Raw genomic sequence first — 6,044 nt, 5'->3', positions numbered from 1 at the left:
AACGGGTTAAGAAATTATTTTGACTCAATATATCCGAATATTGGACTTCGTGATTTAGAAAAAGCGGCTAACATGCAACATAAAGAAGCATGTTATGCTTACGGATTAGTAATGTTCGCTTCTCACCAAAGTGAGAACAAGAACATCGGGCTACAACTATTAAACAAAACGTTTCCACAAGTGACGGAGTCGGTAATTGGGGTAAGAAATGAGGTTTTTAGATTGTTACGGGACTGTTGGACATTACGTAACCCTCGTCCCTTTGACGACGTTACAACACGCTGTCTTATCAACGGCCATAACGGTTATGTTCCACAAGACCAAGGATGGGAAGTAATCCTAGTAAAACCAGAATGCATGACTTGTTTCTGGACGTATGAATTACGTGTCTTTATTGCCTTTGCTGAACGACTTGTGTACTAGCTAGAATTGTCTTCACAACTATCTTGTATCAAAGTTATTGTGTGCTATATTTCATGCTTTATGTAAAATAAGCGGTATTGCAAGTTTGTAAAATATTGTATAAAAGTTTGAACGCGAAATATTATTACAATCAGTTTTTCATATAGAATTGTAGTAGTTGAATTGTATATTAGCTACTAAGTATGAACTTAACGGGTAGGTACTACCCGAATTTAAACTTATAAAACGCTAATATGAAGAAAAAGCTTTTATAAATGAGTTCATATTATGCTACGAAATACTATTAACTACTCTTAATATTCTGTATGATTAACTTGTTCCATTTAACTATTTTGAAGGAAATGGCACCGACTACTCGACACACCGTGAATATGAATGAAGAGGAATTCCGTACTTTTCTAGCTTCAAACATAGCCGCAGTACAGGCTGCGCTACATACCAACAATAACCTTGGATCTAGCAGTACAGGAAATCGTGTAGGATGCACCTACAAAGAATTCACTGCCTGCAAACCTTTGGAATTTGATGGAACCGAAGGACCGATCGGATTGAAACGGTGGACCGAGAAGGTTGAATCGGTGTTTGCCATAAGTAAGTGTACTGAAGAGGACAAAGTGAAGTACGCTACGCATACCTTCACAGGTTCTGCATTAACATGGTGGAATACCTATCTAGAGCAAGTGGGACAAGATGATGCGTACGCACTACCGTGGTCAGCATTCAAGCACTTGATGAACGAGAAGTACCGTCCCAGAACCGAGGTCAATAAGCTCAAGACAGAACTTAGAGGGTTACGAACCCAAGGATTTGATATTACCACGTACGAAAGACGATTCACAGAATTGTGCCTATTGTGTCCGGGAGCATTCGAAGATGAGGAAGAGAAGATCGACGCGTTTGTGAAAGGATTACCGGAAAGAATCCAAGAAGATATAAGTTCACACGAGCCCGCCTCCATACAACAGGCATGTAGAATGGCTCACAAACTCGTGAACCAGATTGAAGAAAGAATTAAAGAACAGACTGTTGAAGAGACCAATGTGAAGCAAGTCAAAAGAAAGTGGGAGGAAAACGGTGATAAGAATCACCAATACAACAACAACAGCAATTACAACAATAATCGCAACAATTATCCCAACAATCGCAACATCAATCGCAACTACAACAAACGGCCCAACAACAACAACAACAACAACAACAACAACAACAACAACAACAGCAACTACAACAATCATCCCAACAACAATAATAACCGCAACAACAACAACAATCAGAAGCAGCTATGCCAAAGGTGTGAAAAGAATCACTCGGGGTTCTGCACCAAATTTTGCAACAAGTGTAAAAGAAATGGTCATAGCGCGGCGAAGTGTGAGGTCTACGGACCAGGGGTTAATAGAACGAAAGGAACAAATGGTGTCGGAACGAGTAATGACGGACCAAGTAGTGTCGGAGCAAGTTATGCCAATGTAGTTTGTTATAAATGTGGAAAATCGGGCCACATTATTAGAAATTGCCCGAACCAGGAGAACACGAATGGACAAGGCCGTGGAAGAGTTTTCAATATTAATGCGGCAGAGGCACAGGAAGACCCGGAGCTTGTTACGGGTATGTTTCTTATTGACAATAAATCTGCTTACGTTTTATTTGATTCGGGTGCGGATAGAAGCTATATGAGTAGAGATTTTTGTGCTAAATTAAGTTGTCCATTGACACCTTTGAATAGTAAATTTTTACTCGAATTAGCAAATGGTAAATTAATTTCAGCAGATAATATATGTCAGAATCGAGAAATTAAACTGGTTAGCGAAACATTTAAGATTGATTTGATACCAGTAGAGTTAGGGAGTTTTGATGTGATAATCGGTATGGACTGGTTGAAAGAAGTGAAAGCGGAGATCGTTTGTTACAAAAATGCAATTCGCATTATACGAGAAAAAGGAAAACCCTTAATGGTGTACGGAGAAAAGGGCAACATGAAGCTACATCTTATTAGTAATTTGAAGGCACAAAAACTAATAAGAAAAGGCTGCTATGCTGTTCTAGCACACGTCGAGAAAGTACAAACTGAAGAAAAGAGCATCAATGATGTTCCCATCGCAAAAGAATTTTCCGATGTATTTCCGAAAGAATTACCGGGATTACCCCCACATCGATCCGTTGAATTTCAAATAGATCTTGTACCAGGAGCTGCACCAATAGCTCGTGCTCCTTACAGACTCGCACCCAGCGAGATGAAAGAACTGCAAAGCCAATTACAAGAACTTTTAGAGCGTGGTTTCATTCGACCAAGCACATCACCGTGGGGAGCTCCTGTTTTGTTTGTCAAGAAGAAAGATGGTACATTCAGGTTGTGTATCGACTACCGAGAGTTGAACAAACTTACCATCAAGAACCGCTACCCACTACCGAGAATCGATGACTTATTTGATCAACTACAAGGCTCGTCTGTTTATTCAAAGATTGACTTACGTTCCGGGTATCATCAAATGCGGGTGAAAGAAGATGATATTCCAAAGACTGCTTTCAGAACACGTTACGGTCATTACAAGTTTATGGTCATGCCGTTTGGTTTAACTAATGCACCAGCTGTGTTCATGGACCTTATGAACCGAGTGTGTGGACCATACCTTGACAAGTTTATCATTGTTTTCATTGATGACATACTTATTTACTCAAAGAATGACCAAGAACACGGTGAACATTTGAGAAAGGTGTTAGAAGTATTGAGGAAGGAAGAATTGTACGCTAAGTTTTCAAAGTGTGCATTTTGGTTGGAAGAAGTTCAATTCCTCGGTCACATAGTGAACAAAGAAGGTATTAAGGTGGATCCGGCAAAGATAGAAACTGTTGCAAAGTGGGAAACCCCGAAAACTCCGAAACACATACGCCAGTTTTTAGGACTAGCTGGTTACTACAGAAGGTTCATCCAAGACTTTTCCAGAATAGCAAAACCCTTAACTGCATTAACGCATAAAGGGAAGAAATTTGAATGGAATGATGAACAAGAGAAAGCGTTTCAGTTATTGAAGAAAAAGCTAACTACGGCACCTATATTGTCATTGCCTGAAGGGAATGATGATTTTGTGATTTATTGTGATGCATCAAAGCAAGGTCTCGGTTGTGTATTAATGCAACGAACGAAGGTGATTGCTTATGCGTCTAGACAATTGAAGATTCACGAACAAAATTATACGACGCATGATTTGGAATTAGGCGCGGTTATTTTTGCATTAAAGACTTGGAGGCACTACTTATATGGGGTCAAAAGTATTATATATACCGACCACAAAAGTCTTCAACACATATTTAATCAGAAACAACTGAATATGAGGCAGCGTAGGTGGATTGAATTATTGAATGATTACGACTTTGAGATTCGTTACCACCCGGGGAAGGCAAATGTGGTAGCCGATGCCTTGAGCAGGAAGGACAGAGAACCCATTCGAGTAAAATCTATGAATATAATGATTCATAATAACCTTACTACTCAAATAAAGGAGGCGCAACAAGGAGTTTTAAAAGAGGGAAATTTAAAGGATGAAATACCCAAAGGATCGGAGAAGCATCTTAATATTCGGGAAGACGGAACCCGGTATAGGGTTGAAAGGATTTGGGTACCAAAATTTGGAGATATGAGAGAAATGGTACTTAGAGAAGCTCATAAAACCAGATACTCAATACATCCTGGAACGGGGAAGATGTACAAGGATCTCAAGAAACATTTTTGGTGGCCGGGTATGAAAGCCGATGTTGCTAAATACGTAGGAGAATGTTTGACGTGTTCTAAGGTCAAAGCTGAGCATCAGAAACCATCAGGTCTACTTCAACAACCCGAAATCCCGGAATGGAAATGGGAAAACATTACCATGGATTTCATCACTAAATTGCCAAGGACTGCAAGTGGTTTTGATACTATTTGGGTAATAGTTGATCGTCTCACCAAATCAGCACACTTCCTGCCAATAAGAGAAGATGACAAGATGGAGAAGTTAGCACGACTGTATTTGAAGGAAGTCGTCTCCAGACATGGAATACCAATCTCTATTATCTCTGATAGGGATGGCAGATTTATTTCAAGATTCTGGCAGACATTACAGCAAGCATTAGGAACTCGTCTAGACATGAGTACTGCCTATCATCCACAAACTGATGGGCAGAGCGAAAGGACGATACAAACGCTTGAAGACATGCTACGAGCATGTGTTATTGATTTCGGAAACAGTTGGGATCGACATCTACCGTTAGCAGAATTTTCCTACAACAACAGCTACCATTCAAGCATTGAGATGGCACCGTTTGAAGCACTTTATGGTAGAAAGTGCAGGTCTCCGATTTGTTGGAGTGAAGTGGGGGATAGACAGATTACGGGTCCGGAGATTATACAAGAAACTACCGAGAAGATCATCCAAATTCAACAACGGTTGAAAACCGCCCAAAGTCGACAAAAGAGCTACGCTGACATTAAAAGAAAAGATATAGAATTTGAAATTGGAGAGATGGTCATGCTTAAAGTTGCACCTTGGAAAGGCGTTGTTCGATTTGGTAAACGAGGGAAATTAAATCCAAGGTATATTGGACCATTCAAGATTATTGATCGTGTCCGACCAGTAGCTTACCGACTAGAGTTACCTCAACAACTCGCGGCTGTACATAACACTTTCCACGTCTCGAATTTGAAGAAATGTTTTGCTAAAGAAGATCTCACTATTCCGTTAGATGAAATCCAAATCAACGAAAAACTTCAATTCATCGAAGAACCCGTCGAAATAATGGATCGTGAGGTTAAAAGACTTAAGCAAAACAAGATACCAATTGTTAAGGTTCGATGGAATGCTCGTAGAGGACCCGAGTTCACCTGGGAGCGTGAAGATCAGATGAAGAAGAAATACCCGCATCTATTTCCAGAAGATTCGTCAACTCCTTCAACAGCTTAAAATTTCGGGACGAAATTTATTTAACGGGTAGGTACTGTAGTGACCCGAACTTTTCCATGTTTATATATATTAATTGAGATTGATATTTACATGATTAAATGTTTCCAACATGTTAAGCAATCAAACTTGTTATGACTTGATTAATTGAAATATGTTTCATATAGACAATTGACTACCCAAGTTGACCGGTGATTCACGAACGTTAAAACTTGTAAAAACTATATGATGAAATATATATGGATATATATATAGTTAACATGATACTATGATAATTAAACATATCATTAAGTATATTAACAATGAACTACATATGTAAAAACAAGACTACTAACTTAATGATTTTTAAACGAGACATATATGTAACGATTATCGTTGTAAAGACATTTAATGTATATATATCATATTAAGAGATATTCATACATGATAATATCATGATAATATAATAATTTAAAATCTCATTTGATATTATAAACATTGGGTTAACAACATTTAACAAGATCGTTAACCTAAAGGTTTCAAAACAACACTTACATGTAACGACTAACGATGACTTAACGACTCAGTTAAAATGTATATACATGTAGTGTTTTAATATGTATTTATACACTTTTGAAAGACTTCAATACACTTATCAAAATACTTCTACTTAACAAAAATGCTTACAATTACATCCTCGTTCAGTTTCAT

The sequence above is a fragment of the Rutidosis leptorrhynchoides genome, chromosome 1 (assembly GCF_046630445.1).
Source record: "Rutidosis leptorrhynchoides isolate AG116_Rl617_1_P2 chromosome 1, CSIRO_AGI_Rlap_v1, whole genome shotgun sequence".
Taxonomy (NCBI): domain Eukaryota; kingdom Viridiplantae; phylum Streptophyta; class Magnoliopsida; order Asterales; family Asteraceae; genus Rutidosis; species Rutidosis leptorrhynchoides.
The sequence above is the reverse complement of the archived record's forward strand: the minus strand, read 5'-3'. Positions refer to the sequence as shown.